At 43.3% G+C, this 18,175-nt stretch overlaps 1 protein-coding gene across 19 annotated transcripts in view; it reads left to right on the top strand.

Annotated features, from left to right (window-relative positions):
• TLN2 (talin 2) overlaps nucleotides 1-18,175 on the top strand; it is a 416,400-nt gene that overhangs the window by 148,015 nt on the left and 250,210 nt on the right. For 16 of the 19 annotated variants that reach the window (XM_057306201.1, XM_048219866.2, XM_048219865.2 and 13 more), the window contains one exon: nucleotides 16,607-16,685. The exons of 2 other annotated variants lie outside the window; for them this stretch is intronic. The gene's annotated coding sequence lies outside the window, so the exon portion shown is untranslated. Of the gene's footprint in view, nucleotides 1-4,502; nucleotides 4,696-16,606; nucleotides 16,686-18,175 lie in introns of those variants that run through there. One more of the 19 variants, XM_048219851.2, reaches the window with a different exon arrangement.

Consider the following 18,175-nt stretch of genomic DNA (forward strand, 5'->3'; position numbering starts at 1 on the left):
GTGGGCAGATGTTGTCCCTGGACCTTCTCAGGCATGACTGCATGTACGTACAGCCAGCAAGTCTTGCTCTTTAGAAAACTTGAAATACTCTATCCCGATGGAACTGTTACAGGAACTACCTTTAAAGCCCAAAACGTCTTCATCACACTTCCAGAGTTGGGAGTTTGTTGCGGAAATATCATTGTCCTAACATAATTAGGTGAACAACAACGTACTGTACCTCCATGTGTCCCCTCCAGTTTGTTTTTTAATTGGAAATGGCAGACGAAGTAGGAAGAACACCGCGAGCCCATCGCCCAGCTCCCATGGTTAATACATGACCGATTTTGTTGGTCAAGAACCCCTCCTTCTCCACGCGATTATTTTGAAGTAAACCCTCCCCCTAGCATTTTGTCTCTGTGTGTCCATGTACATATGTTTCAGTATGCAACTCGAAAAGGTGGAGGTTCTTTTCGGAAGTGTAATTATTATCCCTAAAAATACATGAGCCAGTTTTAAACCTAAAAATGCTTAATGCTAAATGTCTATTCCATGTGGTTGATAAGTCGCTCAGGTCTCTTGCAGTCTACTCTGCATCCCTCTCCATGGCATCACAGCTCCCCAGGCCAGGCCAGGAACCAGGCTGCCTTTCATTCTCTTCGTGTCCTCATGTACTGAGGTGTGGGGGTGCTGCACCTGTTGCCTGGCGCTTGGTAGGCACATAACAGGTACCTGTTCTCCTTCTAGTTCTGTAAGTTAGGTTCCTCCTTCTGGGAGGATGCACAGCCCTTTTCTCAAAGAAAACACTCAGCTGCCAGGTGCTTTCTATTGTCTGGAAGCTCCTCTCCACATATGTGCCCTTAGGTAGGCTGCTGACAGCACCGTCCCCCAGAAATAAAACCTTTTTACCCCCTTCTCTGCCAGACTTTTCATGCCAGAATATGTGGTACCAGCCAGAGGTCTGGAAGTACATGAAAAGCTGGTATCTGCTGACTCTGCATTCTGTCAGTGACCAAGCTGTACCCAAATGCTGCTTTGCAGTGCTTCTGTTCCAGGCTACTTTCCCGCCTCTCCTGCCCTGTGGGCCACCCGACTCCCTGCTGCCACCTCACAGTTGCCCTTCCGACTGCCATCCACTCCTTCTGTGCCTTTCTGTTTTGGCGCAGTGGCTGCTGCTTAGCCATGTATGTCTCTCCCAGCCAGCCCGGGCTTCATCAAGAAGCTGCTCTCTGCACTCCCCAGTCTCTCTCTTTTTTTCCCTCAAAGCTATTATTTACTCTGTACAAGATTCCCCTGTACATGAGCCATTCTTCTCCTCTTGCTTACATAGTCAACAAGCGCACACCAGCCCTTTGGCTCAGGTTCACAGGGCTTCCCTGGGGAAGGGTGTCAGGCCAGTTAAACTGGGGGGGGGGGGGTGTCTTTCTTTGATGCCTCCTTCTGGGAGCATTGGAAAGCTTCAGGTTCCAGGGGCGCAAGCCGGGCCCAGCCGTGTGGATGCACAGAGCTCTGTGCCTTGGTGCTGAACAGCTTTGCTGTCTGGGACAGCACAGAGTTTTTGCAACTACTCAAGGGCAAAATCATGCCCATGGGACAGAGTCCTACAGTTTGAGGCCAGATGTCCCCAAATACCCAGGGTGCAGTGCCCCTGCCTGTGAACTCATGAACATCCCAGCTCCGAAATGGACTCGTGACTGGCTCTGTTATTGCCTTACCTTCCAGTTTCCATAGCCCCACCCTGAGCGAGGTGTGGTTTGTCCAGAAATCGTGCCCCTTGACATTGTCTGCTCACCCTGATGGCACCCTGTTTACACACCCTTCCACTGCTCTTTGACCTCGCTGAAACCTCTCTATTGAAACTCCCACTCTGTTAGGCTCCCCCGCTTTCACTTCCTCCTTCCAGTAGGCCTCCTCTGAGGGACTCGAGCCGTCTGATGCTCTCGCCCTGAGCCCTAGAGAACAAAGGCCGCATGGCCACCTCTGGGGGCCCATCAGAGACGCACCATTATGACCACCACCTCTGCTCAGCCCTCTGCTGCCCATGTGTCCTTTCAGCGGCCTCTGGTCCAGGCATGCTCGGGTTCTTCCAGGAAGTACGCAGCCTTATCACCTTGCTCTGAGTCCCTTTATACCATCCCTTCCTTGGTACCCCTCTTTTCAGAGAGCGTGCTCCTCCCATCTCTTATGGAAGATACGGGTTCCCGAGGTGCCACTTGTCAGGCTTCCCTCCTCTGTTGCCCGTGTCCAGACTTGGGGAAGTGCTCTCGGGTGGAAGTGTCTCCCTCTTCCCATCTCCCATAAGGTCTCCTTGCTCCAGGAATCCCCCTCCTCTTCTGGGCTGTGGTTCCTCCTTCAGTCTACAGCTTGCTGGAATTCCCAAATCTTATAACAACAAAACGGCCTGTCCCTTAACATAAGGGGTATTCATTATTAACCCTCTGAACTGATGAGGACACTGAGGCTTGCGGGGGGAAGTGGCTGCCCAGGCTCCTAGACGGCTGGTTAGTGCTGGCACTCGGGAGGGAGCTCAGCTGCCTGGCTCCCTGCTCAGGACCTCAGCCTGGGGTCAGTGCTACCAGAGGGACGCAGCCTCACTAGAAGCCCCACCGTTGGCCGGAGCCAGGGCTCAGGAGCGAGTGTTGAGACCCAATGTCACTGAAGTGACTGCCAGTCTGAGAGTCATTCCATGCTTACAGTGCTAGACACCCTGACAACTTCGGGGACCATCTGTCTGTCTTTCCAGCTCCGTTGTGGCTTCTTCAGGGGCCGCCTCTCCATTTCCCTGTTGCTCAGAACACTCTGTACATGGCTGGTGCTTACTTATTGGCTCCTTACCTACGAGTTTTTAGCTTTTAATCTCCACCTGGCTTTTAAAAAACACTTTAATTTCCACCTATAGGTAAAGAACCCTTGACATCTGTGCTTCCTTGCGGTGTAATCATTCCACTTATGAACTTGAGTTTGTATATAATTGAATATTTCTGAAATTGGGACCCATCACCACTGGATTATAAGCAGCACCATGTGGTTTAAAATCCATGGCATTGTACAATCGAAGAACGAGGGCATTGCAATTGTACGTGTACAGATATCACTGTTACAGATCCTCGTCCGAGCTATGTCACGGAAGTTGTTCTGTTTTACTCACCGTCTCCTGAGTGGTAGTTTTTCCTTCCTAAACACAGAGTCCCGGCTCCCTTTCCATATGCGCTTCCTTCTGCCCCTTAAACATGTAGAATGTGATGACCAGAAAATTGGGGATTCTGGTGAGCTGGTTTAGTGTTTCTGAAATGAAGGGTCAGTTATTCGACTTATAATTTGTTTTGGGCTGGCCTACTTCTGTAAAATGCAATAAAAATGAAATATTTGAAAAACAAAATATAAGCATTTTTAAATCACATTTAGCCAACATAAATTGTTAAATTGCTATAATAGTTTCCAAATGTTTACTCTCCATTTCTGTACTTACTGCAGACCAGTCACACACTGGTGGTGGGCAGACCACCCTTTGGGTACCGTTGGGCTAGATAATGGAGGTTTTACTTAGTTCCTCTATTTCCACGGAGTCATGGAAAAAAGAAGAAAGGTCCAGCTTACTCTGATCCCTGCTGACCCTTAGGAAAATATAACTGGGAAGCACCCTGAAATCCACTGACCTTCAGAGGTCAGGCATAACGTGTGACTCTTCCTTTAAAAAGAAAAATCAGGGGCACTGGGTGGCACAGTTGTTAGAGTATCCGACTCTTGGTTTCCGCTCAGGTCGTGATCTTGGCGTCCTGGGATTGAGCCCTGCAACGGGTTGCACGCTTACTGTGGAGTCTGCTTGGGATTCTCTCTCCCTCTGCACCGCCCCCCCCCCCCCCCCCCCCGCTCGCTCTCGTGTATGCCCTCTTTAAAGTAAAACTTAAAAAAAAAAAAAAAGTGTTCAAATACTCAGTTAAATCAGATGTTCATGATTTCATCCATTGGAAACCAGTAGAAGGCAGGTGAGTGGCTCTCCTCGTGGTTTATGGAGAATGCCCTAAGACGAATGTGGGTCTGTATATTTTCTCAGCTGCATAGAGTGTAATTCTAATACCCAAGGTCATAACAGCCAGAAGAAATGTTATCATATTCCGATTGTGAGATAAAAAATACACGGACTGGGAATTGCTTTTTAAATAGCATAGCATTTAAATGTTTTGATTCTCATTCTGAAGGGGTCTATCTGATGATTATGTGATATTTTATGCTCAAGGTAGCTGTAATGGTCTTACTGGAACACTTAAGTATTCAAATCTTAATGGGAATTGGCAGGAACCATTAGGGGAAGTATACAAGATAATTAAAAACAAGTCCAAGTGCATTAACTTTAGCTTTAGGGTTTATATTCAAATAACACTAGTTAGACTGGATTAACCTGAAACATATTTATGCCATTATCAAAAGGAATTAGAATCTAGAGAAACACTGTACTAGAAAGGAGATTTAAAATTTTAGATTTTTTTTTTTTAATTTTGTTTTAAGATTATTTATTTATTTGACACACAGAGCTCAAACAAGAGGAGCGGCAGAGGGAGAGGGAAAGCAGGCTTCCCCATGAAGCAGGGAGCCCGATGCGGGACTTGATCCGAGGACCCTGAGATCATGACTTGAGCTGAAGGCAGACGCTTAACCGACTTGAGCCACCCAGGCGCCCTAGAATTTTAGGTTTTATAATAGCCACATTTTCAAAAGGTGAAATTAAATATATTTTATTTAACCCAGTACATCAAAATGTTAATATTTCAAAAGACATAAAAATTATTAATGAAGTATTTTACTTCTTTGCACTAAGTCTTCCAGATCTCTGGTCTTACACTCACTGCACCCACTGATACAGTGTGGGTACACGTCCAGTGCTCCCCAGCTTTGTGTGGCTAGGAGCCATAATATCGGGTAGTACATATACGGAGAATCGAAGTCCACCGTGAGGTACACAACTTGCACAATGCCCTGAGTAGTTTTATATTTGAATTATGAATTGGCCCAAAATAATTTTTTAATGATTTCAGTTCCCTTAGGAGGGGACCACAGTAGACCCTCTGGGGAGTCCTCCTTCCCCAAAGGCCTCTGTCCACCTGCATCAGTGATTTTTAACCAATCAGTTCTGTGGGTAGACTGGTTATTTCACCCCGGGGCAGGGAAGGAAGCATGAGAATTGCCTTTACTGATTCCCTAAGGACAGAGATAAGACACTCAAGCAGGATTCTACTTTGTTGTTGTTGTTTTTTAATTTCAAGAGATTGAGGAAGAAAAAGAATGGAAAGTGTTTTTTTTTTTTAATATAAGGGTAATATGGAAGAAACTTAGTTATAGAGAAGACTTAGCTACTAGAATATGTATTTGTTTTTTTTTGCAAAGAGCTAGTAAAGGCTAAGTTACCCTGGTTAGTGAAGCCGGTGCTGGGAAGGACAGAAACATTTCAAAGTAGAAAGTGCTAGTTTTGCCCAAGCAGCTGATCTGGGAGCATCTGGGAGCATCAGAGACCTCACATCCGAGTTTCCTCCTTGGGAGCAGGGATCTTTGTGCAGAGAGCGGTGGGGCAGGGTGTCCTGCCCACACAGCCAGCCAGCTCCTGTGCTGCCGGGAATCCTAACTCGGCCCGCTCAGTCCCTATTAGGTTGTCTGTGTCTTGCTGTGTGCAACGGGGAATGGGGTGGTTGTAACTTGGATAAGCATAACTTTAATTTTTTTTTTTAAGTGACAACAGCTTTATTCATTTTCTGATTAAAAATACTGGTTTTATAAAACCATTAGATTGAAATGGCATGGTATTTGGTATTTGCCTCAAATGAATGGCCAGTGAGGGTGATGGGCACAGAGGGCAGAGAGGCTGTGCGTGAAATGACTGCCCGTGAGTTGGTAACCGTGGAATCAGAGGGATGCGGACTTAGGGGTTTGTTAAAATATTCCCTTTATTTCATGGGTGTCCAACTTTTTAGCAGGAACTTTTAAGTATTTATATGGTGCGTGAAGTTGTAAAGAAAAGATCTGAAACTCCATTACTGAGAAATAACCGCCCTTAATTTGAAGCCATTATTTTAAAACTGCGTACTATAATTCCGAATGGCGAAAATGCCCTGAAAAGAATACAGGAAAGCTGTGGGTCCTTGTTTTCTTTTGTTTTAAAGATTTTATTTTTAAGTAGTCTCTACACCCATGGTAGGGCTTGAACTTACAACCCCAAGGTCAGGAATTGCATGCTCCATTGACTGAGCCAGCCAAGCCCCCCGTGAGTCTTCATTCTTGCTCTCAGAGATTTTATGCCAGTTATAGAGCCAGGAGGTTACATGTGGGAAGGAGAAGAAAGTTGGTATTTATTGCAGGCATGCTGACCTGGCCTTATGCTTGTGAGGTTGGCTTGTGAGGGACGTTCTCTTCTCTGCCTTTTGCATGGGAGTGAGGTGAGGCTCAGAGGACCCACACTGCCCATGTTGACTCCGCAGGAGTGTAAGGGAACCAGGATGCCACTGGCCCTGGGTGACCGAGCAGCAGGCTCTGCACTGAGCACTGGAGTATATCTTACCTGTCACAGTTGTTGAACCCCGTAGGACCTGTATTAGAGTGAATACAACATGATATAATGAATTGCCAAATTAGAGAAATCTACAAGATCCCAGGAAATTGAGAGAACAGTAAGAGTAGGGGGAACCTGCTAATATGTAAAGAATCATTGGCATATATTTTTTGAAAAACATATCAGGTGGCAATTTATGAAGACCCAAGTGCACCTAGTAAGAGATGTTAGGGCAGCAAAAGTGCTTTTGAAAGATGAAGTTTGAGGGATATAATAGCTACTAATCAGAGCAAAGCAATGATAGGTTCTTACCTATAAAAAAATAAGCGTCCCTGATTTCACATTGTGTATACCTGAGTAGCTAACTTGTACTTGATGAGCCAAACCATCCTCCCAAATGACCCAGTGTTCTTATTTGTGGTCCTTACTTTATGTTCCCCAGAGGCTGATGAAGTTTCACGGTGCACCTTGATTCTTGCCATTGCTCCTGTGTTGTCATATGTTGGCTCACAGCACCCAGGCAACGGGCTGGAGGAATGAGCCATCTTGAGTGTTCATAGGAGTTCAGCACGTCTCCTAAATAGGATGCCCATTCCTTCTCCTGGCTGCAGCCTTGGGATATCCTATTACAGTTGATGGGTTTTCCACTGCTGAGGAAAACCAGATGGCTTACCACTTGAGGAAGTCACATTTTTTCTTCGTGTCCTTTAGTTGAGTTGTTAGACTATAGAAGCAGTTCTTAAGGTGCCACTATGGAGGACTAGCCCTCCAGTTACAGGCTGAGGTGGCAGTGGGAATAAAAGTAGGGAGGTTACAGCTACTCAGGGTCAGTTCTAGCAGGTTAGAATACTACACGGGCAGCCCCTGCTCAGCCTCACTACTCTGATACCTACAAGTGATGTGTAGGAGGCCCCCGGATTCGTCATCACTGTTTCTAACCCAGCCCCCCTTGTCTCACCCTAGATCTGTCCTTGGGCTCTCCCCTACAGTGGTGAGGGCCCCTGGAGGGATTTCTATGGCTTTGGTGCCTGGGTGGGGAGCGCGTATGGAGAAATAACACCTACCTTCCTTTCTTGCTTTAAATTTTTTTTTTAAATTTTAATTCATTTTTTCATAGACTATATTTTTTTAGGGCACTTTTAGGTTCACAGGAGCAGAAAAGTATGTGGCGTTTCCATATGGCCACTCTCCAGATACATACACAGCCTCCCCAACAAACAGCATCCCTTACTAAAGGGTCCATTTGTTAGAATCAGTGAACCTGTGTGGACACATCATAATCACCCGAGGTCCGTACTTCACATTGGGGTTCACTGTTGTACATCGAACATGCGTTGTACGTTCTGTGAGCTCTGACAAACATATAATGACATATTATACCGAGTAGTTTCACTGTCCTAAAAACTCTGTGCCCTGTCAGTTCATGCCTCCCTCTCCCCAGTCTCTGGCAACCACTGGTCTTTTTACTGTCTCCATAGTTGTACTTTTTCTAGAATGTCCTATAGTTGGAATCCTATAGTACATAGCTTTTTCACATTGGCTCTCCACTTAGTAATATGCATTTAAGTTTCCTCTGAGTCTTTTCCACGGCTTGTTAGTTCATTTCTTTTTAGTGCCAAATAATATTCTACCGTATGGTAGTCCCTTCTTGATATCTTCACTACAGCTTTTTGCCCCTCCTTTCTAAGACATGCTCAGGTGCTCGATGATAACATTCACCTCCTCTTGTACCTTCGGTCCCACTGTTGGTACTCGGCTTGGCTTCCTGCTCTCCCAAAGGGTCCAAGTTGGAGTGACTGAGAAAACAGATTTGCTTTAGGGGTTAGGGATGGGATCTGGCTTGTAGAGAGTTATCTGTTTGAACCATTCTCTAATCATTAACCCTCCTAAAACCTTTGTTTGCTTTTGGGATAGGAAAGAGGGAATAAATACTAAACAGTGTAGTTCCCTAATTGACACCAGGCCAAACAGGAGAGAAACTTACTCAAAGGTTTGTGGCAGAAGAATGAGTCCTCAGCCAATCCCTGGGATTAAAAAAGGAAAAGGGGGCTTTAACTGGGACCTTGACTTTGAGGTACAGGGGTAGAGGGTGATCATAGAACCAGGCAGCCCCTTCTCTTCTGTACATGGATGCACACTCACACATACCCAGGCACACACACGCTCAGACACCTGACCCCACCCTGACTGTGTGGCTGTACCCCAGCCTTTAAAAACCCCCTACTCCAGGGTCTTGGAGTTATTGATCATGCAAGATATATGTGATATGTGAGTCCTTAATGTGTGTTAGGAACTGTGCTGTAGCTGAGGCTAGGACTATGTGGGAAGCCACAGTTTTTGCCTCTAAGAGCTCACAGTCTAGTTGGGGAGATATATACACTTAAATGGATGATTTCAACATAACATGGTTAAGCACAGCGAATTGTGGCTGATGAAGTCTCCCCAGACTAGGTGGAACTTGATGGGCAGCCAGGTGGAAAAGGGTGTGGGGAGCACATCTTAGGCATGGGAGGCTGGAGGTCAAAGACCACCTCAGGGGAAGCAGCTCAGAGGGTGAAGAGTTCGAGGAGGAGCACTGATTTTCAGAACAGGTGAGGTGGGAGGTGAGCAAGTAGGCTCTTGAGGTCTCTGCAGCCTGGGAGCTGAGGGCACAACTCGAAAGCTTGTCCCAGCTGGTTTAGTCTGGGGCTGGGGGAGAGCTGGCATGCAGGGGGCACTGGGCAGGACTGCCGCAGTAGATGGGAACACAGCCCAGCTGAGATTGGGAACTTCCAGTAGGAACACCTTGGCCATGAACTGCTCTGTAGCAGAAATGGGAGTAGGGAAGGGTCTAATCAATTTAAGTGTTGGCGCGACCAACAGGGAACTAGAGTAGTATTTTCCCTGCTCTTTTCTTCCCTCTTCCTTAAAGAAAAAAACAGTTGTTAGAAATTTTTCTAAAATGCCTTGACCGATTTTGTCATAGTGAATTGAGTTTGGCAAAAATGTTGAAGTTCTTATTTGTTCATTTGAAGGTATTGTAACATCTCAGGGCTATTGTAAACATGATGGGCAGAACCTTGAAATTAATAACCTAGGATATTTCTTGATGTCTGTATTCTATGCTCGGTTGCTTTTTTTCAGCAAATTGGTGATAAAAGCTTTTTGGTGTGTGGTTGCGGCCTTCTGAAAGATAAATGTGTTTGTTCTTCCTTTCCCCAAAGGAGACTCTTTCATAGCTCTGATTAATTGGAATTCCTGGTTATTTGAATGTTAGTTAATTGGGCTTTTATTGAGAACAATTGGCTGTAACCATATACTGAATGCGGTAGTCTAGAGACAAAAATTTCCTTCTAAACCAAAAGCCATAAGGAAAAACACATTTTTTTGAAGGGGGTGCAGAAGATGATGGTGGAAACGAAATGGGAAAAAGAGAAATGAGAAAAAGAAATAGGAAGTTTGAGCCTTTTAAAGTCCATCTAAAATAGAAACCCATGCAATGCATATTTTAGCCAGTTGATAAAATAGTGGGTTAATGATACACTTACATAAGCTCTCTTACTTATTGCTCTCTTCACATCATCCAGTATTGGTGGAACAGCTTTGTTCCCGCACTGCTCGAGGGCTGGGGGATAGCCCTGCACCAAGTCCAGTCCCTGTTCCCATGAACCCCACATTCTAGGTACTCATGTTATTCGTTTTGTCAGATTCTACGGGTCTGTAAATTTTTGAGGGAAGAGAAGCAGGGAATTATAGGACTTCATGGCATCTCTCAAGTTTTTCTCTGTGTGATAAGTGTAGAGACGGAGTGAGGCAGTTAGTATAATCCTAGTGCCTCTCCAGCCCTCATGGTAAACACGTGTTTCCCCATGTTTTTCGTTAACATTGTTTCCATCATTAACTGATCCTTTAGGGGCATTGTGCTTAGTCATGCAATTGTGAATATGGGAAGGCAGAGTGAGCCTTCAATAGGCATAAAAATCTAATTATAACATTTTCCTAACTGTTGTGTGAGGCGCTTATCCCAGGCCATAGACCCCAGGAGTAAAGGAGTCTGTGTACAAATAAGGTTGGAGCTACTTACTCACAATCAACATTAGCACCTTAAAGGGTCCAAAATGTTCTGCATTGGGGAAACTCTTTAATGTTGTTTAAACCAGCCTTTCCCACATTTATACTGAGAATCTGTTTTGCACGTTAACACTCCTGGCTTCCTGGTTTGCTGGAATGCTGCTTTGAGAGGAATACAAAGAGATTTCTGGAGCTTTTCTCTTTGTCCTGCCTAGAGCAAGGTAGCTTATCATTTCTTATCTCTGGAGGCCTTGGGCATTGATGCTTTGAGCTTGTACTTTGTTGAGGTTTTTTATTATTTTCTTTTAAGGTTTTATTTATTTACTTGACACAGAGAGAGAGGTTGAGTTTCTTTTGACCCCAGCACCCAGCCTCTAGCTGGTAAGTCAGCAGGGAGGAGGCCATGAAAACAGAATTGGACATTTCCCTTTGGAGTCAGATACCTTCTGACAGCAGAGCTGGGCTCTAAACTTTGAGCTGTACTTAGACTGGAAAAGTTCTCATGGCTTCAGAAAAAAGCAGGACAAATCCTCGGCAAGTGGTAGGTGTTGTAGGAAATGGGGATAGTTTTGTTTTCCAAAATTTCTCTTTACTCTTTGTCTCTTCCTCTCTGTATTTTAGGGCTCCTGAAGAACTGTTTGGTTTGCTTCTTGCATTTTGGTTTGAGGAATTAGTAATAATATGTGTCGAATGTTAGTGCCAACTTCAAACTCAAAGTAATACAGTTGACTTAGGAACAACACTGGAGTTAAAGTTGCCAGCCCTGCCCCCAGTCAAAAATCTGCATGTGACTTTTGACTCCTCCCCAATTTAACCACTGATAAAACATACTGTTGAGTGGAAGCCTTATTGAGAATGTAAATAATCAATACATACTTTATACGTTATGTGTATTATATACTATATCCTTACAGTAAAGTAAGCGAGGCAAAGAAAATCATAAAAGCAATACACTTAACAGTACTGTATCCAAAAAAAAAAAAATCCACGTTAGTGGACCCATATAGTCCAAACCCATGTTGTTCAAGGGTCAACTGTATACCCTTCTCATCTTCAGCTAAACTTCAATTTTCTCTGTTTTGCTTGGTGTTATGTTATAAAAGCACTTTTGTTACCTTTGGACAGCAAAAATATGTGGGATGTGTTCAGATGGGCCCATCTCTTGATTTTTAGGCTCAGGTAGATGGTGTTAGGGCGAAGCTTGTGTGTGTTGTTACACTATGTCCTTTTTTTTTTTTTTTTTTAAGATTTATTTATTTACTTGAGAGCAAAAGAGCACTAGCAGGAGAGCCAAGGGAGAGAGAATCCCAAGCAGACTGTGCACTCAGCATGGAGCCGAACATGGGGCTCGATCTCAGGACCCTGAGTTCTCAACCTGAGCAAAACTGAGAGGCGGATGTTCAACCAACTGAGCCACCCAGGCGCCCCACTATACCCTGTCTTTCAATGAAGTGTTAAGGCAGAGGTGTTCTCAGCTGCTTCTGACCTGTACCGCATAGTGAGATTTCTGCCACAAGCCTTGCGAAGGCCCTTCATGGCCAGAAACCTTCTTGCGTCCTCAGATCCCCCTTCACTTTGGCCCCACATTCCTGTGTAGATTATGCCGAGTGACACGTGGAAAACAAATGTCCCCGAAACTCTCCTAGTGAAGAAATACCTCGTATGGTCTCTTCGGATTACTTAATATGCATTTTGTTTCTTTAATGCTGTTAAAAGGATAATCACTAGTGGATGTACCATTTTGGGGGCACTTAGCTCTAGGCTCTAGGAACTTTATACATTCTGTCTTTTTTTTTAAAGATTCTATTTGACAGGGGAGAGGGAGAGCACAAGCGGTAGGGGGAGGTGCAGAGGAAGAGAAGCAGACTCCCCACTGAGCAGGGAGCCGGATGCGAGGCTCCATCCCAGGACCCTGGGATCATGACCTGAGCCGAAGGCAGAGGCTTAACTGACTGAGCCACCCAGGCGCCCCTCTACATTCTCATTTCATTTCTGCATCTGAAATATCTAAGTATTACTATCTCAGCTCCGGTGATGAGTGACCCAGGATGCTAAGTGGTATGTTGAAGCTTCTTGGAGCAAGTATAGCAAGTGGTCTGGGATACAAAAGCAATGAAGTCCAGTCATAAAGTCCTGCTGTTGGTGACGAGTCAGTAGCTTTTGCTGCCTTTTGGTCACATCTACCTATACCTCCCTCAAAATACTCAGAAAGGGTACAATGTGGGAGCTGCCAAATGATTTATCAGATGATGATGCAAAGAGGTCTTTTATGGCAGAGGTCCTTAAATAATATGCTTCTGGTACCTTTAAAATAAGTTTCTATTCAATTGGAAGGGTCTCGGGCATGTTAAAAATAAGCACTTTTAATAAGTGTCCTAGGTAGATACGTATTCTGTTCCAGAGTTCTTTTAGGAACCTTATTATGATCAGGCAACAAACAATAGGTTTCTACGTTGGGCTGTTCCATCACTGCTCCCACCACGTTTGATTCTTGAGTATTGCTGATTGCTTTAGATAGACTATCTTCTTTAATCCTCACAACAGCTCTTGTGCTGGGCATTATTACAGAGGAGGAAACTGAGGCACGGAGCGGTTAAGGCACATCAAGGCCAAATAACGAGTAAATGATAGATCCGGGGTCAGTCTCTACCTTTAACCACTGTGATTCCCTAAATGCAATATTTTGTCTCAAATCCTGATGTGTCTCAGCCTCATATGTAGACTTGCCTGGCTCCCCATCCCCCTGCCCCCAACTATCCATTTAGAAAGAGGCCTTTGGACTGAGGACGGGTGAGAAGAAAGAGGCCAGTGGATGGCACTGGGTGGCCTGTGCGTTTGTCTGAGTTATGCCCTGGAGACACAGATCCTTGGTTAAGTCTCATGATTACTCATTTCTGAAATTGGATAGTGATTCTTGTCCTTTTGTCTACTTTCTAGGGACATTGTTTTTGGGAGAGAGGGAGCCTCCAGGAGATGCAGAAGGATTAATTAGATTTGTACTTTACATCCAACACACCTGTAAAGGGATTTGTATGTCTACAAGGGATTATGGCTTTTTAACCAGGTTTATAATTATGGTATTAGGAGGATTCATGCATTATATGGAACTTCTCAACCTTTAAAAATAGGGCAATGAGAAGAATAAATTTGTTTGCTGGAGATAAATTGAACATAATGATCCCATTATGGGAAAACATTACTGTATTTTATGGTCTAAATAGAAAAAAAGGCTTTTCATAGATAAACATAATCCAATAAAAATAAATCAGTGAAGTGGTTAAAACATTATAGCGGAGAATATTTTAACCATAGAAATGGCCCATCTGGACAAGTATGTCCCATTTGTTTTTATTTTTATTCAAATGCTCTTTTCATCAGTTCTCTTATTAGTCAGGGATGAATCTACCTGTCTCTTGAAATAGTTTTGCCTTTGTTGTACTAGCTTTGAGTCTCTTCAGTTTCTCCAGCTGTAGGTCATAAACATTACATGACATTGTATGTGATAAATCTTCATTCTTGTGATTACAGGGATTGCTGTTCTATTTTTAAATGGAATGGGATGGTTGAGACGATGGAAAATAAAAAGCGCTGTATTATGTGGTACTCATTTGGTCACAAGTAACCAACTGAATTGACTTGCTTACCTTAAAAAAAAAAAAAAAACGGGGGAACATTTATAATAAGGATACAGGTGTGTCTTAGGAACCCAAATGCAAAGACAAACTGGCTCTGGGGAATGAACGGGAGCTGGAGAGGAGACGGGGAACTCTAATTGGTGTTCATTACAAGCACATTTGTGATACAAATAGCAGTAAGTTGAGAGGAAACCTGACAGGAAGCAAGTAGAAATCTATGTAGTGTAACACTTGACACGAGCATGGGATTTAAATACGGCTCCATTGTATTCTTTGGAAAAATCATGCTCATTATAAGGAATTCAAACAGTATAAGAAATGAAAATCCTCTAAAATTCTGATAATGCAGGGTAGTTGTACCTATTTTGATAAACATCCTTCTAGATAAGTCTTAAGACATCTGGGAACATTCACACACACGCACAGATGGAATCATAGTGTGCATGGTCATTGACCTGTTTTATTCACATGGGTATCTTCTCATATCAATAAATACAGATCTTCGTCATTATTCCCAGAGTCTGTATGGCTTGTTTCACATGTCTCCTCTTTGTGAACCTTGAGGGCATGGACCCGTTTTCCCTCATCATTACTAATAATGCTGCATATGTCCATCTTTCCGCTTAGACAATTAACTACTTCGAGGAGGTTCTTAGAGGTGGTATTGCTGGATCAAAGAATGTGTCATTTTACACGGGGACAAAATAAAATTAGTGGACATTAATAAAATAAGGACAAAATCACGAGCTATGTCTGTAACATTGGCTATTGTCAGTCTTTGACATCTTTATCAGCCTGACAGGTTAAAAAAAAATCTCAATCTTCTTTTAAAGATACATTTTTTCTTCTCTTTTTTCTTTTTTTTTTTTTTTAATGATTTTATTTATTTGTCAGAGAGCAAGCTCAAGCAGGGGTAGTGGGAGAAGCAGGCTTCCCACTGAGTAGGGAGCTGGATTCGGGGCTTGATCCCAGGACCCAGGATCATGACCTGAGCCGAAGGCAGTGCTTAATCACTGAGACCCAGGTGCCCCAAAGCTGTATTTTTTCATTGTTAGCGTAGTTGATTATCTTTTCATATGTTTATTGCTATTATAATTCTTCTGGTGGAAAGTTTATTGGCTTTATCCATTTTGAGGGGAGTATTTTCTTACTGCTTAATGTTTTGCTTAATAAGGATAGCAACCTTTATATGTCTGCTGTGTAAATATCTTACCTAGTTTCTTATGTCACCTTTTGATGGAAATACACCTTTTGTTTTTTGCTTTTATTTTTTGACTTAATTTTCCCATTCATAAATTCGAGATTTTTTTTTTTCATTAATTGGAGACTTTAAAATGGTAGCCAGCCAAATGTCTCAGGCCTTTATAGTTTCAGGATTTGATGTCGGGCTTATTTTTATTTATTTTTTTAAAGATTTTATTTTTAAGCCATCTCTACAGCCAGCATGAGGCTCAAACTCACAACCCCAGGGTCAAGAATTGCACACTCTCTGGACTGAGCCAGCCAGGAGCCCCTGATGTCATGTTTAGAAAGGCCTTTTCTGTCTATATATTATAAAGTTAGTGGTATATTCTTCTAGTACTCACCCGATTCTATTTGGAGTTTGTTTTCATAGGTAAAGATCTAGATTTTTCCCTCCTTGATAGCTAACCAGCACTGTTTATGAACCAGACTCACACACTACCCAGATATGATTCCATGTACTTGGTCTGTTTCGAATACTTGGTTCTGTGTCTGGCTGTTCTGTTTCATTGAGTCACATGTATGTTGTCACTCAGATATCTGCTTGTTAACGGTGGCTGAGACATTTTGGTTTTTGCAGTTGATGGTGCTTCTTGGCTTCCGATTGGGTTTCCAGGGACGGAGGTGGTTGGTTGTGAGTGGCTCAGAAAACTGGGAATGACGTGGAATCAGTTGAGGCAAGAAGGAGCCACTTCACAGACACGGTAGAAGAGAAACTAAGTAGGAAAAGGGTGAACGAGACAAGAAGAGCTCATATAAGCTAATTTTAAAAAGACTAAGAGTGCCTAATCTTTGTTTTAAACACGGGGGATGGGGAGCAAGTCGGTGAGGAAATGTATACCTTCGGTCTTTGTTTAAATTTGAAGCCATTAAATTTGAAGTGCTACTTTTACCACAGGGAAGGGGGAAAAATGTGTTTTTGCCTCTTTGCCAACAGTAACATAATTTTGGTCTTTGAAATAACTGTCTTGGGACCTCAATTCCCTGTTGGTAAAGAGAATTCCCAGCCCATGTGTTGTAGCGGAAATTCATTGTTTCCTGAGTTACTTCCTTTCATGCTTGGGGGGTGGGGAATGACCAAATGTATAGATACATTTTTTTTTTCCTATGAAAACTGACATTTCTAACAACTTGATTTCGATGATTTTTATTACTATTTTAGGTATTGCTGCTGGAAGGCTTCTCAGATGCTTTAGGGTATCTTCAGGGAAATCAACTCTTTACTTAAACTGAGAATTCAGGTGAGTCCTTGAAAAAATATATCTTCTTATCATTAGCTGCTCCCCTGCATTGATAAAATGGAAGTGTTGAAACATTGTCACTTTCACTGTCTGATTTGACATTTTCTGAGGCAGGCATGTCGCTGATGGTCTTGCTCTTTGCAGTGCTGTTTATCTTTTCCACCATTTTTAGTTGGGTGGGGTGAAGATGGGGCCTGCAAAATGGGATGAGGAGCTGTTTTTAGCCTTACTGCATGAATTCTCTTTTATTCACACCTGTTTGTTTTATAAACTTTTCATTTTTGAAGGATTGGATTAGGAATTAATGTAGAAAATTCTAGTAGTCTTTGCACCATGAAACTGGTTGGTGGTTCCTGGAGCCCTCTAGGCATGGCACACGGTTGCTCTAACATGAGATAAGCTTTGGGTATAGGTTATGGGTTTCCCCTTTGATAGTCCTGGGTGGGGCTGCATGATCCCAAGTAGCATGTGTGGTGTACCCTCGGCAGGAACAAAGGTGATCTTCTGTAGGTCCTCGGTATGCCTGGATCGACCTTTGACAGGTTAAGAAGGGTTGGTTTTTGCCCCACACTCAAAAACCGTATCATGGCACACCAGGCTTAGAGGTTCTGTTCCTGACCAGCTGCATAACTGGGGACAGGTTAATCTTTGCTAGTTTTCATATACTCATCTGTAAAATGTATGCTGGCCCAGCCCAGTCATTTCCACACTCTGAGGTTTTGTAAAATAGGAAAAAAATTTCATGACCAATTTTTAATATATATTTTTGGCTATGTATATAGAAAGTTGGTGATTATTCAGCCTGGATGAGTGCCTGAGGGTTCACTATATTTATATCTTTTCTTTCTATTTTGTGTTTAGAATTTTTCATACTTAAGGATTTAAAAAACTACCATCTAACATTTCATGAAGGAAGTATTTTAATACAAAAAGTAGGAATGTCCTAAATTTGTCTTTAGGTTGTATGTTTTTAGCATTATGAAAATGCTCTTCCTTCCCTACCTCCTTGTCACTGCTCTGCTGACCAGGCACTGTTAGCCATGAACTAGCCCGCACTGGCCTGGTGACTGACATTTGGAGCATACTGGCATGCATGACTGACTGCTTAGGGCTCTTCTGCCTCTAAAACTGTGTCCTTCCTTTGAAGCAGGATAGAAATTTACTGTGGTTATACATCAGCTATTTCTAGAAAATGCTGACAACTAGCCTAGTTGAACCTGAGAGGTCAGAGGTCAAACAGAAGAGAAGGGATTGTTCTGTTGGGAAACCCCTCAAAAATGGCTTATTCACATGAACATGAAATTGGGCTCTGAGCCACCTTGCAATCCATGTAAAATAAACTCACAATGTTTTAAGTTGTTGGAAAAAAGGGTACAGAATCTTCCCTTCGCAGCCTCTGGCCAGGTGGTGTCTGACAGGTAAGTGTGTACCTGTGACGCGGGGACACTGAGAGCTAGGGATGGGGAGGCCTGGATGCCTGACTCCAGGGA

This window comes from Ursus arctos, unplaced genomic scaffold, assembly GCF_023065955.2.
Source record: "Ursus arctos isolate Adak ecotype North America unplaced genomic scaffold, UrsArc2.0 scaffold_36, whole genome shotgun sequence".
In the NCBI taxonomy this organism is placed as follows: Eukaryota; Metazoa; Chordata; class Mammalia; order Carnivora; family Ursidae; genus Ursus; species Ursus arctos.